Genomic DNA, 16,790 nt, shown 5'->3' on the forward strand with positions numbered 1-16,790 from the left:
GAGCGATCTTTGGGCGGCGCTGTTGGTAAGTAAATTCAGCGTTGTACTTAGCTCTAAACATTAACAAACATAGCATCTTGTAGAGAGGTATGAAATTACAGCAAATGTATAAAACGTCACAAATTGTTTCAGTTTTGATGCATGCTAAAATCAAATAAATTGTTCAAAATGATGGTTCCACTTCACGATGTATGTAACTCAATCAGGTCTTGCATATGCGTGGCTAACAAAGTTTACGCTTTCTGCATCCAGGAGGAATCAGTGGAATTTCAGGAGCGGGAGCAGAGCGATCTTTAGGCGGCGCTGTTGGTAAGTAAATTCAGCGTTGAACATAGCTTTAAATATTAACAAATAGAGCATCTTGTATACAGCAATGAAATAAAGCAAATGTAGAAAACGCCGAAAATTGTTTCAGTTCTCATGCGTGCTGAAGTCAAATTGATTGTTCAAAATGATGGTTCCACTTCATGATGTATGTAACTCAATCACATTTTGCACATGCGTGGCTAACAAAGTTTACGCTTTCTGCATCCAGGAGGAATCAGTGGAATTTCAGGAGCGGGAGCAGAGCGATCTTTGGGCGGCGCTGTTGGTAAGTAAATTCAGTGTTGTACATAGCTTTAAACATTAACGAACAGAGCATCTTGTATAGAGGAATGAAATTATAGCAACTGTAGAAAATGCCTAAAATTGTTTCAGTTCTCATGCGTGCTGAAGTCAAAACGATTGTTCAAAATGATGGTTCCACTTCATGGTGTGTGTAACTGAATCACGTCTAGCACATGCGTGGCTAACAAAGTTTACGCTTTCTGCATCCAGGAGGAGTCGGTGGAATTTCAGGAATGGGAGCAGAGCGATCTTTGGGCGGCGCTGTTGGTAAGTAAATTCAGCGTTGTACTTAGCTCTAAACATTAACAAACATAGCATCTTGTAGAGAGGAATGAAATTACAGCACATGTATAAAACGCCAAAAATTGTTTCAGTTTTGATGCATGCTAAAGTCAAATAAATTGTTCAAAATGATGGCTCCACTTCATGATGTATGTAACTCAATCACGTCTTGCATATGCGTGGCTGACAAAGTTTACGCTTTCTGCATCCAGGAGGAATCAGTGGAATTTCAGGAGCGGGAGCAGAGCGATCTTTGGGCGGCGCTGTTGGTAAGTAAATTCAGTGTTGTACATAGCTTTAAACATTAACGAACAGAGCATCTTGTATAGAGGAATGAAATTATAGCAACTGTAGAAAATGCCTAAAATTGTTTCAGTTCTCATGCGTGCTGAAGTCAAAACGATTGTTCAAAATGATGGTTCCACTTCATGGTGTGTGTAACTGAATCACGTCTAGCACATGCGTGGCTAACAAAGTTTACGCTTTCTGCATCCAGGAGGAGTCGGTGGAATTTCAGGAATGGGAGCAGAGCGATCTTTGGGCGGCGCTGTTGGTAAGTAAATTCAGCGTTGTACTTAGCTCTAAACATTAACAAACATAGCATCTTGTAGAGAGGAATGAAATTACAGCACATGTATAAAACGTCAAAAATTGTTTCAGTTTTGATGCATGCTAAAGTCAAATAAATTGTTCAAAATGATGGCTCCACTTCATGATGTATGTAACTCAATCACGTCTTGCATATGCGTGGCTGACAAAGTTTACGCTTTCTGCATCCAGGAGGAATCAGTGGAATTTCAGGAGCGGGAGCAGAGCGATCTTTAGGCGGCGCTGTTGGTAAGTAAATTCAGCGTTGAGCGTAACTCTAAACATTAACAAACATAGCATCTTGTAGAGAGGAATGAAATTACAGCAAATGTATAAAACGTCAAAAATGTTTTCAGTTTTGATGCATGCTAAAGTCAAATAAATTGTTCAAAATGATGGTACCACTTCATGATGTATGTAACTCAATCACGTCTTGGATATGCGTGGCTAACAAAGTTTACGATTTCTGCATCCAGGAGGAATCAGTGGAATTTCAGGAGCGGGAGCAGAGCGATCTTTAGGCGGCGCTGTTGGTAAGTAAATTCAGCGTTGAACGTAGCTTTAAATATTAACAAATAGAGCATCTTGTATACAGCAATGAAATAAAGCAAATGTAGAAAACGCCGAAAATTGTTTCAGTTCTCATGCGTGCTGAAGTCAAAACGATTGTTCAAAATGAAGGTTCCACTTCATGGTGTGTGTAACTGAATCGCGTCTTGCACATGCGTGGCTAACAAAGTTTACGCTTTCTGCATCCAGGAGGAGTCGGTGGAATTTCAGGAATGGGAGCAGAGCGATCTTTGGGCGGCGCTGTTGGTAAGTAAATTCAGCGTTGTACTTAGCTCTAAACATTAACAAACAGAGCATCTTGTAGAGAGGAATGAAATTACAGCAAATGTATAAAACGTCAAAAATTGTTTCAGTTTTGATGCGTGCTAGAGTCAAATAAACTGTTCAAAATGATGGTTCCACTTCATGATGTATGTAACTCAATCGCGTATTACACATGCGTGGCTAACAAAGTTTATGCTTTCGGCATACAGGAGGAATCAGTGGAATTTCAGGAGCGGAAGCAGAGCGATCTTTGGGCGGCGCTGTTGGTAAGTAAATTCAGCGTTGTATTTAGCTTTAAACATTAACAAACAGAGCGTCTTGTGAGAGGAATGAAGTTGCAGCAAAAGTATAAAACGCCAAAATTGTTTCAGATTTGATGCGTGCTGAAGTGAAATAAATTGTTCAAATGATGGTTCCACTTCATAATGTATGTAACTCAATCACGTCTTGCACATGCGTGGCTAACAAAGTTTACGCTTCCTGCATCCAGGAGGAATCAGTGGAATTTCAGGAGCGGGAGCAGAGCGATCTTTGGGCGGCGCTGTTGGTAAGTAAATTCAGCGTTGTATTTAGCTTTAAACATTAACAAACAGAGCGTCTTGTGAGAGGAATGCAGTTGCAGCAAAAGTATAAAACGTCAAAATTGTTTCAGTTTTGATACGTGCTGAAGTGAAATAAATTGTTCAAAATGATGGTTCCACTTCATAATGTATGTAACTCAATCACGTCTTGCACATGCGTGGCTAACAAAGTTTGCGCTTCCTGCATCCAGGAGGAATCAGTGGAATTTCAGGAGCGGGAGCAGAGCGATCTTTGGGCGGCGCTGTTGGTAAGTAAATTCAGCGTTGTACTTAGCTCTGAACATTAACAAACATAGCATCTTGTAGAGAGGAATGAAATTACAGCAAATGTATAAAACGTCAAAAATTGTTTCAGTTTTGATGCATGCTAAAGTCTAATAAATTGTTCAAAATGATGGTTCCACTTCATGATGTATGTAACTCAATCACGTCTTCCATATGCGTGGCTAACAAAGTTTACGCTTTCTGCATCCAGGAGGAATCAGTGGAATTTCAGGAGCGGGAGCAGAGCGATCTTTAGGCGCCGCTGTTGGTAAGTAAATTCAGCGTTGAACGTAACTTTAAATATTAACAAATAGAGCATCTTGTATTCAGCAATGAAATAAAGCAAATGTAGAAAACGCCGAAAATTGTTTCAGTTTTCATGCGTGCTGAAGTCAAATTGATTGTTCAAAATGATGGTTCCACTTCATGATGTATGTAACTCAATCACATTTTGCACATGCGTGGCTAACAAAGTTTACGCTTTCTGCATCCAGGAGGAATCAGTGGAATTTCAGGAGCGGGAGCAGAGCGATCTTTGGGCGGCGCTGTTGGTAAGTAAATTCAGTGTTGTACATAGCTTTAAACATTAACAAACATAGCATCTTGTAGAGAGGAATGAAATTACAGCAAATGTATAAAACGTCAAAAATTGTTTCAGTTTTGATGCATGCTAAAGTCAAATAAATTGTTCAAAATGATGGTTCCACTTCATGATGTATGTAACTCAATAACGTCTTGCATATGCGTGGCTGACAAAGTTTACGCTTTCTGCATCCAGGAGGAATCAGTGGAATTTCAGGAGCGGGAGCAGAGCGATCTTTAGGCGGCGCTGTTGGTAAGTAAATTCAGCGTTGAGCGTAGCTCTAAACATTAACAAACATAGCATCTTGTAGAGAGGAATGAAATTACAGCAAATGTATAAAACGTCAAAAATTGTTTCAGTTTTGATGCATGCTAAAGTCAAATAAATTGTTCAAAATGATGGTACCACATCATGATGTATGTAACTCAATCACGTCTTGCATATGCGTGGCTAACAAAGTTTACGATTTCTGCATCCAGGAGGAATCAGTGGAATTTCAGGAGCGGGAGCAGAGCGATCTTTAGGCGGCGCTGTTGGTAAGTAAATTCAGCGTTGAACGTAGCTTTAAATATTAACAAATAGAGCATCTTGTATACAGCAATGAAATAAAGCAAATGTAGAAAACGCCGAAAATTGTTTCAGTTCTCATGCGTGCTGAAGTCAAAATGATTGTTCAAAATGAAGGTTCCACTTCATGGTGTGTGTAACTGAATCACGTCTTGCACATGCGTGGCTAACAAAGCTTACGCTTTCTGCATCCAGGAGGAGTCGGTGGAATTACAGGAATGGGAGCAGAGCGATCTTTGGGCGGCGCTGTTGGTAAGTAAATTCAGCGTTGTACTTAGCTCTAAACATTAACAAATATAGCATCTTGTAGAGAGGAATGAAATTACAGCAAATGTATAAAACGTCAAAAATTGTTTCAGTTTTGATGCATGCTAAAGTCAAATAAATTGTTCAAAATGATGGTTCCACTTCATGATGTATGTAACTCAATCACGTCTTGCATATGCGTGGCTGACAAAGTTTACGCTTTCTGCATCCAGGAGGAATCAGTGGAATTTCAGGAGCGGGAGCAGAGCGATCTTTAGGCGGCGCTGTTGGTAAGTAAATTCAGCGTTGAGCGTAGCTCTTAACATTAACAAACATAGCATCTTGTAGAGAGGAATGAAATTACAGCAAATGTATAAAACGTCAAAAATTGTTTCAGTTTTGATGCATGCTAAAGTCAAATAAATTGTTCAAAATGAAGGTTCGACTTCATGGTGTGTGTAACTGAATCACGTCTTGCACATGCGTGGCTAACAAAGTTTACGCTTTCTGCATCCAGGAGGAGTCGGTGGAATTTCAGGAATGGGAGCAGAGCGATCTTTGGGCGGCGCTGTTGGTAAGTAAATTCAGCGTTGTATTTAGCTTTAAACATTAACAAACAGAGCGTCTTGTGAGAGGAATGGAGTTGCAGCAAAAGTATAAAACGCCAAAATTGTTTTAGTTTTGATGCGTGCTGAAGTGAAATAAATTGTTCAAAATGATGGTTCCACTTCATAATGTATGTAACTCAATCACGTCTTGGATATGCGTGGCTAACAAAGTTTACGATTTCTGCATCCAGGAGGAATCAGTGGAATTTCAGGAGCGGGAGCAGAGCGATCTTTAGGCGGCGCTGTTGGTAAGTAAATTCAGCGTTGAACGTAGCTTTAAATATTAACAAATAGAGCATCTTGTATACAGCAATGAAATAAAGCAAATGTAGAAAACGCCGAAAATTGTTTCAGTTCTCATGCGTGCTGAAGTCAAAACGATTGTTCAAAATGAAGGTTCCACTTCATGGTGTGTGTAACTGAATCGCGTCTTGCACATGCGTGGCTAACAAAGTTTACGCTTTCTGCATCCAGGAGGAGTCGGTGGAATTTCAGGAATGGGAGCAGAGCGATCTTTGGGCGGCGCTGTTGGTAAGTAAATTCAGCGTTGTACTTAGCTCTAAACATTAACAAACAGAGCATCTTGTAGAGAGGAATGAAATTACAGCAAATGTATAAAACGTCAAAAATTGTTTCAGTTTTGATGCGTGCTAGAGTCAAATAAACTGTTCAAAATGATGGTTCCACTTCATGATGTATGTAACTCAATCGCGTATTACACATGCGTGGCTAACAAAGTTTATGCTTTCGGCATACAGGAGGAATCAGTGGAATTTCAGGAGCGGAAGCAGAGCGATCTTTGGGCGGCGCTGTTGGTAAGTAAATTCAGCGTTGTATTTAGCTTTAAACATTAACAAACAGAGCGTCTTGTGAGAGGAATGAAGTTGCAGCAAAAGTATAAAACGCCAAAATTGTTTCAGATTTGATGCGTGCTGAAGTGAAATAAATTGTTCAAATGATGGTTCCACTTCATAATGTATGTAACTCAATCACGTCTTGCACATGCGTGGCTAACAAAGTTTACGCTTCCTGCATCCAGGAGGAATCAGTGGAATTTCAGGAGCGGGAGCAGAGCGATCTTTGGGCGGCGCTGTTGGTAAGTAAATTCAGCGTTGTATTTAGCTTTAAACATTAACAAACAGAGCGTCTTGTGAGAGGAATGCAGTTGCAGCAAAAGTATAAAACGTCAAAATTGTTTCAGTTTTGATACGTGCTGAAGTGAAATAAATTGTTCAAAATGATGGTTCCACTTCATAATGTATGTAACTCAATCACGTCTTGCACATGCGTGGCTAACAAAGTTTGCGCTTCCTGCATCCAGGAGGAATCAGTGGAATTTCAGGAGCGGGAGCAGAGCGATCTTTGGGCGGCGCTGTTGGTAAGTAAATTCAGCGTTGTACTTAGCTCTGAACATTAACAAACATAGCATCTTGTAGAGAGGAATGAAATTACAGCAAATGTATAAAACGTCAAAAATTGTTTCAGTTTTGATGCATGCTAAAGTCTAATAAATTGTTCAAAATGATGGTTCCACTTCATGATGTATGTAACTCAATCACGTCTTCCATATGCGTGGCTAACAAAGTTTACGCTTTCTGCATCCAGGAGGAATCAGTGGAATTTCAGGAGCGGGAGCAGAGCGATCTTTAGGCGCCGCTGTTGGTAAGTAAATTCAGCGTTGAACGTAACTTTAAATATTAACAAATAGAGCATCTTGTATTCAGCAATGAAATAAAGCAAATGTAGAAAACGCCGAAAATTGTTTCAGTTTTCATGCGTGCTGAAGTCAAATTGATTGTTCAAAATGATGGTTCCACTTCATGATGTATGTAACTCAATCACATTTTGCACATGCGTGGCTAACAAAGTTTACGCTTTCTGCATCCAGGAGGAATCAGTGGAATTTCAGGAGCGGGAGCAGAGCGATCTTTGGGCGGCGCTGTTGGTAAGTAAATTCAGTGTTGTACATAGCTTTAAACATTAACAAACATAGCATCTTGTAGAGAGGAATGAAATTACAGCAAATGTATAAAACGTCAAAAATTGTTTCAGTTTTGATGCATGCTAAAGTCAAATAAATTGTTCAAAATGATGGTTCCACTTCATGATGTATGTAACTCAATAACGTCTTGCATATGCGTGGCTGACAAAGTTTACGCTTTCTGCATCCAGGAGGAATCAGTGGAATTTCAGGAGCGGGAGCAGAGCGATCTTTAGGCGGCGCTGTTGGTAAGTAAATTCAGCGTTGAGCGTAGCTCTAAACATTAACAAACATAGCATCTTGTAGAGAGGAATGAAATTACAGCAGATGTATAAAACGCCAAAAATTGTTTCAGTTTTGATGCATGCTAAAGTCAAATAAATTGTTCAAAATGATGGCTCCACTTCATGATGTATGTAACTCAATCACGTCTTGCATATGCGTGGCTGACAAAGTTTACGCTTTCTGCATCCAGAAGGAATCAGTGGAATTTCAGGAGCGGGAGCAGAGCGATCTTTGGGCGGCGCTGTTGGTAAGTAAATTCAGTGTTGTACATAGCTTTAAACATTAACGAACAGAGCATCTTGTATAGAGGAATGAAATTATAGCAACTGTAGAAAATGCCTAAAATTGTTTCAGTTCTCATGCGTGCTGAAGTCAAAACGATTGTTCAAAATGATGGTTCCACTTCATGGTGTGTGTAACTGAATCACGTCTAGCACATGCGTGGCTAACAAAGTTTACGCTTTCTGCATCCAGGAGGAGTCGGTGGAATTTCAGGAATGGGAGCAGAGCGATCTTTGGGCGGCGCTGTTGGTAAGTAAATTCAGCGTTGTACTTAGCTCTAAACATTAACAAACATAGCATCTTGTAGAGAGGAATGAAATTACAGCACATGTATAAAACGTCAAAAATTGTTTCAGTTTTGATGCATGCTAAAGTCAAATAAATTGTTCAAAATGATGGCTCCACTTCATGATGTATGTAACTCAATCACGTCTTGCATATGCGTGGCTGACAAAGTTTACGCTTTCTGCATCCAGGAGGAATCAGTGGAATTTCAGGAGCGGGAGCAGAGCGATCTTTAGGCGGCGCTGTTGGTAAGTAAATTCAGCGTTGAGCGTAACTCTAAACATTAACAAACATAGCATCTTGTAGAGAGGTATGAAATTACAGCAAATGTATAAAACGTCAAAAATTGTTTCAGTTTTGATGCATGCTAAAATCAAATAAATTGTTCAAAATGATGGTTCCACTTCACGATGTATGTAACTCAATCAGGTCTTGCATATGCGTGGCTAACAAAGTTTACGCTTTCTGCATCCAGGAGGAATCAGTGGAATTTCAGGAGCGGGAGCAGAGCGATCTTTAGGCGGCGCTGTTGGTAAGTAAATTCAGCGTTGAACATAGCTTTAAATATTAACAAATAGAGCATCTTGTATACAGCAATGAAATAAAGCAAATGTAGAAAACGCCGAAAATTGTTTCAGTTCTCATGCGTGCTGAAGTCAAATTGATTGTTCAAAATGATGGTTCCACTTCATGATGTATGTAACTCAATCACATTTTGCACATGCGTGGCTAACAAAGTTTACGCTTTCTGCATCCAGGAGGAATCAGTGGAATTTCAGGAGCGGGAGCAGAGCGATCTTTGGGCGGCGCTGTTGGTAAGTAAATTCAGTGTTGTACATAGCTTTAAACATTAACGAACAGAGCATCTTGTATAGAGGAATGAAATTATAGCAACTGTAGAAAATGCCTAAAATTGTTTCAGTTCTCATGCGTGCTGAAGTCAAAACGATTGTTCAAAATGATGGTTCCACTTCATGGTGTGTGTAACTGAATCACGTCTAGCACATGCGTGGCTAACAAAGTTTACGCTTTCTGCATCCAGGAGGAGTCGGTGGAATTTCAGGAATGGGAGCAGAGCGATCTTTGGGCGGCGCTGTTGGTAAGTAAATTCAGCGTTGTACTTAGCTCTAAACATTAACAAACATAGCATCTTGTAGAGAGGAATGAAATTACAGCACATGTATAAAACGCCAAAAATTGTTTCAGTTTTGATGCATGCTAAAGTCAAATAAATTGTTCAAAATGATGGCTCCACTTCATGATGTATGTAACTCAATCACGTCTTGCATATGCGTGGCTGACAAAGTTTACGCTTTCTGCATCCAGAAGGAATCAGTGGAATTTCAGGAGCGGGAGCAGAGCGATCTTTGGGCGGCGCTGTTGGTAAGTAAATTCAGTGTTGTACATAGCTTTAAACATTAACGAACAGAGCATCTTGTATAGAGGAATGAAATTATAGCAACTGTAGAAAATGCCTAAAATTGTTTCAGTTCTCATGCGTGCTGAAGTCAAAACGATTGTTCAAAATGATGGTTCCACTTCATGGTGTGTGTAACTGAATCACGTCTAGCACATGCGTGGCTAACAAAGTTTACGCTTTCTGCATCCAGGAGGAGTCGGTGGAATTTCAGGAATGGGAGCAGAGCGATCTTTGGGCGGCGCTGTTGGTAAGTAAATTCAGCGTTGTACTTAGCTCTAAACATTAACAAACATAGCATCTTGTAGAGAGGAATGAAATTACAGCACATGTATAAAACGTCAAAAATTGTTTCAGTTTTGATGCATGCTAAAGTCAAATAAATTGTTCAAAATGATGGCTCCACTTCATGATGTATGTAACTCAATCACGTCTTGCATATGCGTGGCTGACAAAGTTTACGCTTTCTGCATCCAGGAGGAATCAGTGGAATTTCAGGAGCGGGAGCAGAGCGATCTTTAGGCGGCGCTGTTGGTAAGTAAATTCAGCGTTGAGCGTAACTCTAAACATTAACAAACATAGCATCTTGTAGAGAGGAATGAAATTACAGCAAATGTATAAAACGTCAAAAATTGTTTCAGTTTTGATGCATGCTAAAGTCAAATAAATTGTTCAAAATGATGGTACCACTTCATGATGTATGTAACTCAATCACGTCTTGGATATGCGTGGCTAACAAAGTTTACGATTTCTGCATCCAGGAGGAATCAGTGGAATTTCAGGAGCGGGAGCAGAGCGATCTTTAGGCGGCGCTGTTGGTAAGTAAATTCAGCGTTGAACGTAGCTTTAAATATTAACAAATAGAGCATCTTGTATACAGCAATGAAATAAAGCAAATGTAGAAAACGCCGAAAATTGTTTCAGTTCTCATGCGTGCTGAAGTCAAAACGATTGTTCAAAATGAAGGTTCCACTTCATGGTGTGTGTAACTGAATCACGTCTTGCACATGCGTGGCTAACAAAGTTTACGCTTTCTGCATCCAGGAGGAGTCGGTGGAATTTCAGGAATGGGAGCAGAGCGATCTTTGGGCGGCGCTGTTGGTAAGTAAATTCAGCGTTGTACTTAGCTCTAAACATTAACAAATATAGCATCTTGTAGAGAGGAATGAAATTACAGCAAATGTATAAAACGTCAAAAATTGTTTCAGTTTTGACGCATGCTAAAGTCAAATAAATTGTTCAAAATGATGGTTCCACTTCATGATGTATGTAACTCAATCACTTCTTGCATATGCGTGGCTGACAAAGTTTACGCTTTCTGCATCCAGGAGGAATCAGTGGAATTTCAGGAGCGGGAGCAGAGCGATCTTTAGGCGGCGCTGTTGGTAAGTAAATTCAGCGTTGTACTTAGCTCTAAACATTAACAAACAGAGCATCTTGTAGAGAGGAATGAAATTACAGCAAATGTATAAAACGTCAAAAATTGTTTCAGTTTTGATGCGTGCTAGAGTCAAATAATTTTGTTCAAAATGATGGTTCCACTTCATGATGTATGTAACTCAATCGCGTATTACACATGCGTGGCTAACAAAGTTTATGCTTTCGGCATCCAGGAGGAATCAGTGGAATTTCAGGAGCGGAAGCAGAGCGATCTTTGGGCGGCGCTGTTGGTAAGTAAATTCAGCGTTGTATTTAGCTTTAAACATTAACAAACAGAGCGTCTTGTGAGAGGAATGAAGTTGCAGCAAAAGTATAAAACGCCAAAATTGTTTCAGATTTGATGCGTGCTGAAGTGAAATAAATTGTTCAAAATGATGGTTCCACTTCATAATGTATGTAACTCAATCACGTCTTGCACATGCGTGGCTAACAAAGTTTACGCTTCCTGCATCCAGGAGGAATCAGTGGAATTTCAGGAGCGGGAGCAGAGCGATCTTTGGGCGGCGCTGTTGGTAAGTAAATTCAGCGTTGTATTTAGCTTTAAACATTAACAAACAGAGCGTCTTGTGAGAGGAATGGAGTTGCAGCAAAAGTATAAAACGTCAAAATTGTTTCAGTTTTGATACGTGCTGAAGTGAAATAAATTGTTCAAAATGATGGTTCCACTTCATAATGTATGTAACTCAATCACGTCTTGCACATGCGTGGCTGACAAAGTTTACGCTTTCTGCATCCAGGAGGAATCAGTGGAATTTCAGGAGCGGGAGCAGAGCGATCTTTAGGCGGCGCTGTTGGTAAGTAAATTCAGCGTTGTACTTAGCTCTAAACATTAACAAACAGAGCATCTTGTAGAGAGGAATGAAATTACACCAAATGTATAACACGTCAAAAATTGTTTCAGTTTTCATGCGTGCTAGAGTCAAATAAATTGTTCAAAATGATGGTCCCACTTCATGATGTATGTAACTCAATCGCGTATTACACATGCGTGGCTAACAAAGTTTATGCTTTCGGCATCCAGGAGGAATCAGTGGAATTTCAGGAGCGGGAGCAGAGCGATCTTTGGGCGGCGCTGTTGGTAAGTAAATTCAGCGTTGTACTTAGCTCTAAACATTAACAAACATAGCATCTTGTAGAGAGGTATGAAATTACAGCAAATGTATAAAACGTCAAAAATTGTTTCAGTTTTGATGCATGCTAAAATCAAATAAATTGTTCAAAATGATGGTTCCACTTCACGATGTATGTAACTCAATCAGGTCTTGCATATGCGTGGCTAACAAAGTTTACGCTTTCTGCATCCAGGAGGAATCAGTGGAATTTCAGGAGCGGGAGCAGAGCGATCTTTAGGCGGCGCTGTTGGTAAGTAAATTCAGCGTTGAACATAGCTTTAAATATTAACAAATAGAGCATCTTGTATACAGCAATGAAATAAAGCAAATGTAGAAAACGCCGAAAATTGTTTCAGTTCTCATGCGTGCTGAAGTCAAATTGATTGTTCAAAATGATGGTTCCACTTCATGATGTATGTAACTCAATCACATTTTGCACATGCGTGGCTAACAAAGTTTACGCTTTCTGCATCCAGGAGGAATCAGTGGAATTTCAGGAGCGGGAGCAGAGCGATCTTTGGGCGGCGCTGTTGGTAAGTAAATTCAGTGTTGTACATAGCTTTAAACATTAACGAACAGAGCATCTTGTATAGAGGAATGAAATTATAGCAACTGTAGAAAATGCCTAAAATTGTTTCAGTTCTCATGCGTGCTGAAGTCAAAACGATTGTTCAAAATGATGGTTCCACTTCATGGTGTGTGTAACTGAATCACGTCTAGCACATGCGTGGCTAACAAAGTTTACGCTTTCTGCATCCAGGAGGAGTCGGTGGAATTTCAGGAATGGGAGCAGAGCGATCTTTGGGCGGCGCTGTTGGTAAGTAAATTCAGCGTTGTACTTAGCTCTAAACATTAACAAACATAGCATCTTGTAGAGAGGAATGAAATTACAGCACATGTATAAAACGCCAAAAATTGTTTCAGTTTTGATGCATGCTAAAGTCAAATAAATTGTTCAAAATGATGGCTCCACTTCATGATGTATGTAACTCACGTCTTGCATATGCGTGGCTGACAAAGTTTACGCTTTCTGCATCCAGGAGGAATCAGTGGAATTTCAGGAGCGGGAGCAGAGCGATCTTTGGGCGGCGCTGTTGGTAAGTAAATTCAGTGTTGTACATAGCTTTAAACATTAACGAACAGAGCATCTTGTATAGAGGAATGAAATTATAGCAACTGTAGAAAATGCCTAAAATTGTTTCAGTTCTCATGCGTGCTGAAGTCAAAACGATTGTTCAAAATGATGGTTCCACTTCATGGTGTGTGTAACTGAATCACGTCTAGCACATGCGTGGCTAACAAAGTTTACGCTTTCTGCATCCAGGAGGAGTCGGTGGAATTTCAGGAATGGGAGCAGAGCGATCTTTGGGCGGCGCTGTTGGTAAGTAAATTCAGCGTTGTACTTAGCTCTAAACATTAACAAACATAGCATCTTGTAGAGAGGAATGAAATTACAGCACATGTATAAAACGTCAAAAATTGTTTCAGTTTTGATGCATGCTAAAGTCAAATAAATTGTTCAAAATGATGGCTCCACTTCATGATGTATGTAACTCAATCACGTCTTGCATATGCGTGGCTGACAAAGTTTACGCTTTCTGCATCCAGGAGGAATCAGTGGAATTTCAGGAGCGGGAGCAGAGCGATCTTTGGGCGGCGCTGTTGGTAAGTAAATTCAGCGTTGTACTTAGCTCTAAACATTAACAAACATAGCATCTTGTAGAGAGGTATGAAATTACAGCAAATGTATAAAACGTCAAAAATTGTTTCAGTTTTGATGCATGCTAAAATCAAATAAATTGTTCAAAATGATGGTTCCACTTCACGATGTATGTAACTCAATCAGGTCTTGCATATGCGTGGCTAACAAAGTTTACGCTTTCTGCATCCAGGAGGAATCAGTGGAATTTCAGGAGCGGGAGCAGAGCGATCTTTAGGCGGCGCTGTTGGTAAGTAAATTCAGCGTTGAACATAGCTTTAAATATTAACAAATAGAGCATCTTGTATACAGCAATGAAATAAAGCAAATGTAGAAAACGCCGAAAATTGTTTCAGTTCTCATGCGTGCTGAAGTCAAATTGATTGTTCAAAATGATGGTTCCACTTCATGATGTATGTAACTCAATCACATTTTGCACATGCGTGGCTAACAAAGTTTACGCTTTCTGCATCCAGGAGGAATCAGTGGAATTTCAGGAGCGGGAGCAGAGCGATCTTTGGGCGGCGCTGTTGGTAAGTAAATTCAGTGTTGTACATAGCTTTAAACATTAACGAACAGAGCATCTTGTATAGAGGAATGAAATTATAGCAACTGTAGAAAATGCCTAAAATTGTTTCAGTTCTCATGCGTGCTGAAGTCAAAACGATTGTTCAAAATGATGGTTCCACTTCATGGTGTGTGTAACTGAATCACGTCTAGCACATGCGTGGCTAACAAAGTTTACGCTTTCTGCATCCAGGAGGAGTCGGTGGAATTTCAGGAATGGGAGCAGAGCGATCTTTGGGCGGCGCTGTTGGTAAGTAAATTCAGCGTTGTACTTAGCTCTAAACATTAACAAACATAGCATCTTGTAGAGAGGAATGAAATTACAGCACATGTATAAAACGCCAAAAATTGTTTCAGTTTTGATGCATGCTAAAGTCAAATAAATTGTTCAAAATGATGGCTCCACTTCATGATGTATGTAACTCACGTCTTGCATATGCGTGGCTGACAAAGTTTACGCTTTCTGCATCCAGGAGGAATCAGTGGAATTTCAGGAGCGGGAGCAGAGCGATCTTTGGGCGGCGCTGTTGGTAAGTAAATTCAGTGTTGTACATAGCTTTAAACATTAACGAACAGAGCATCTTGTATAGAGGAATGAAATTATAGCAACTGTAGAAAATGCCTAAAATTGTTTCAGTTCTCATGCGTGCTGAAGTCAAAACGATTGTTCAAAATGATGGTTCCACTTCATGGTGTGTGTAACTGAATCACGTCTAGCACATGCGTGGCTAACAAAGTTTACGCTTTCTGCATCCAGGAGGAGTCGGTGGAATTTCAGGAATGGGAGCAGAGCGATCTTTGGGCGGCGCTGTTGGTAAGTAAATTCAGCGTTGTACTTAGCTCTAAACATTAACAAACATAGCATCTTGTAGAGAGGAATGAAATTACAGCACATGTATAAAACGTCAAAAATTGTTTCAGTTTTGATGCATGCTAAAGTCAAATAAATTGTTCAAAATGATGGCTCCACTTCATGATGTATGTAACTCAATCACGTCTTGCATATGCGTGGCTGACAAAGTTTACGCTTTCTGCATCCAGGAGGAATCAGTGGAATTTCAGGAGCGGGAGCAGAGCGATCTTTAGGCGGCGCTGTTGGTAAGTAAATTCAGCGTTGAGCGTAACTCTAAACATTAACAAACATAGCATCTTGTAGAGAGGAATGAAATTACAGCAAATGTATAAAACGTCAAAAATTTTTTCAGTTTTGATGCATGCTAAAGTCAAATAAATTGTTCAAAATGATGGTACCACTTCATGATGTATGTAACTCAATCACGTCTTGGATATGCGTGGCTAACAAAGTTTACGATTTCTGCATCCAGGAGGAATCAGTGGAATTTCAGGAGCGGGAGCAGAGCGATCTTTAGGCGGCGCTGTTGGTAAGTAAATTCAGCGTTGAACGTAGCTTTAAATATTAACAAATAGAGCATCTTGTATACAGCAATGAAATAAAGCAAATGTAGAAAACGCCGAAAATTGTTTCAGTTCTCATGCGTGCTGAAGTCAAAACGATTGTTCAAAATGAAGGTTCCACTTCATGGTGTGTGTAACTGAATCGCGTCTTGCACATGCGTGGCTAACAAAGTTTACGCTTTCTGCATCCAGGAGGAGTCGGTGGAATTTCAGGAATGGGAGCAGAGCGATCTTTGGGCGGCGCTGTTGGTAAGTAAATTCAGCGTTGTACTTAGCTCTAAACATTAACAAACAGAGCATCTTGTAGAGAGGAATGAAATTACAGCAAATGTATAAAACGTCAAAAATTGTTTCAGTTTTGATGCGTGCTAGAGTCAAATAAACTGTTCAAAATGATGGTTCCACTTCATGATGTATGTAACTCAATCGCGTATTACACATGCGTGGCTAACAAAGTTTATGCTTTCGGCATACAGGAGGAATCAGTGGAATTTCAGGAGCGGAAGCAGAGCGATCTTTGGGCGGCGCTGTTGGTAAGTAAATTCAGCGTTGTATTTAGCTTTAAACATTAACAAACAGAGCGTCTTGTGAGAGGAATGAAGTTGCAGCAAAAGTATAAAACGCCAAAATTGTTTCAGATTTGATGCGTGCTGAAGTGAAATAAATTGTTCAAATGATGGTTCCACTTCATAATGTATGTAACTCAATCACGTCTTGCACATGCGTGGCTAACAAAGTTTACGCTTCCTGCATCCAGGAGGAATCAGTGGAATTTCAGGAGCGGGAGCAGAGCGATCTTTGGGCGGCGCTGTTGGTAAGTAAATTCAGCGTTGTATTTAGCTTTAAACATTAACAAACAGAGCGTCTTGTGAGAGGAATGCAGTTGCAGCAAAAGTATAAAACGTCAAAATTGTTTCAGTTTTGATACGTGCTGAAGTGAAATAAATTGTTCAAAATGATGGTTCCACTTCATAATGTATGTAACTCAATCACGTCTTGCACATGCGTGGCTAACAAAGTTTGCGCTTCCTGCATCCAGGAGGAATCAGTGGAATTTCAGGAGCAGGAGCAGAGCGATCTTTGGGCGGCGCTGTTGGTAAGTAAATTCAGCGTTGTACTTAGCTCTGAACATTAACAAACATAG

The sequence above is a fragment of the Amblyomma maculatum genome, chromosome 3, assembly GCF_055883805.1.
Source record: "Amblyomma maculatum isolate TAMU_Amacu chromosome 3, ASM5588380v1, whole genome shotgun sequence".
In the NCBI taxonomy this organism is placed as follows: Eukaryota; Metazoa; Arthropoda; class Arachnida; order Ixodida; family Ixodidae; genus Amblyomma; species Amblyomma maculatum.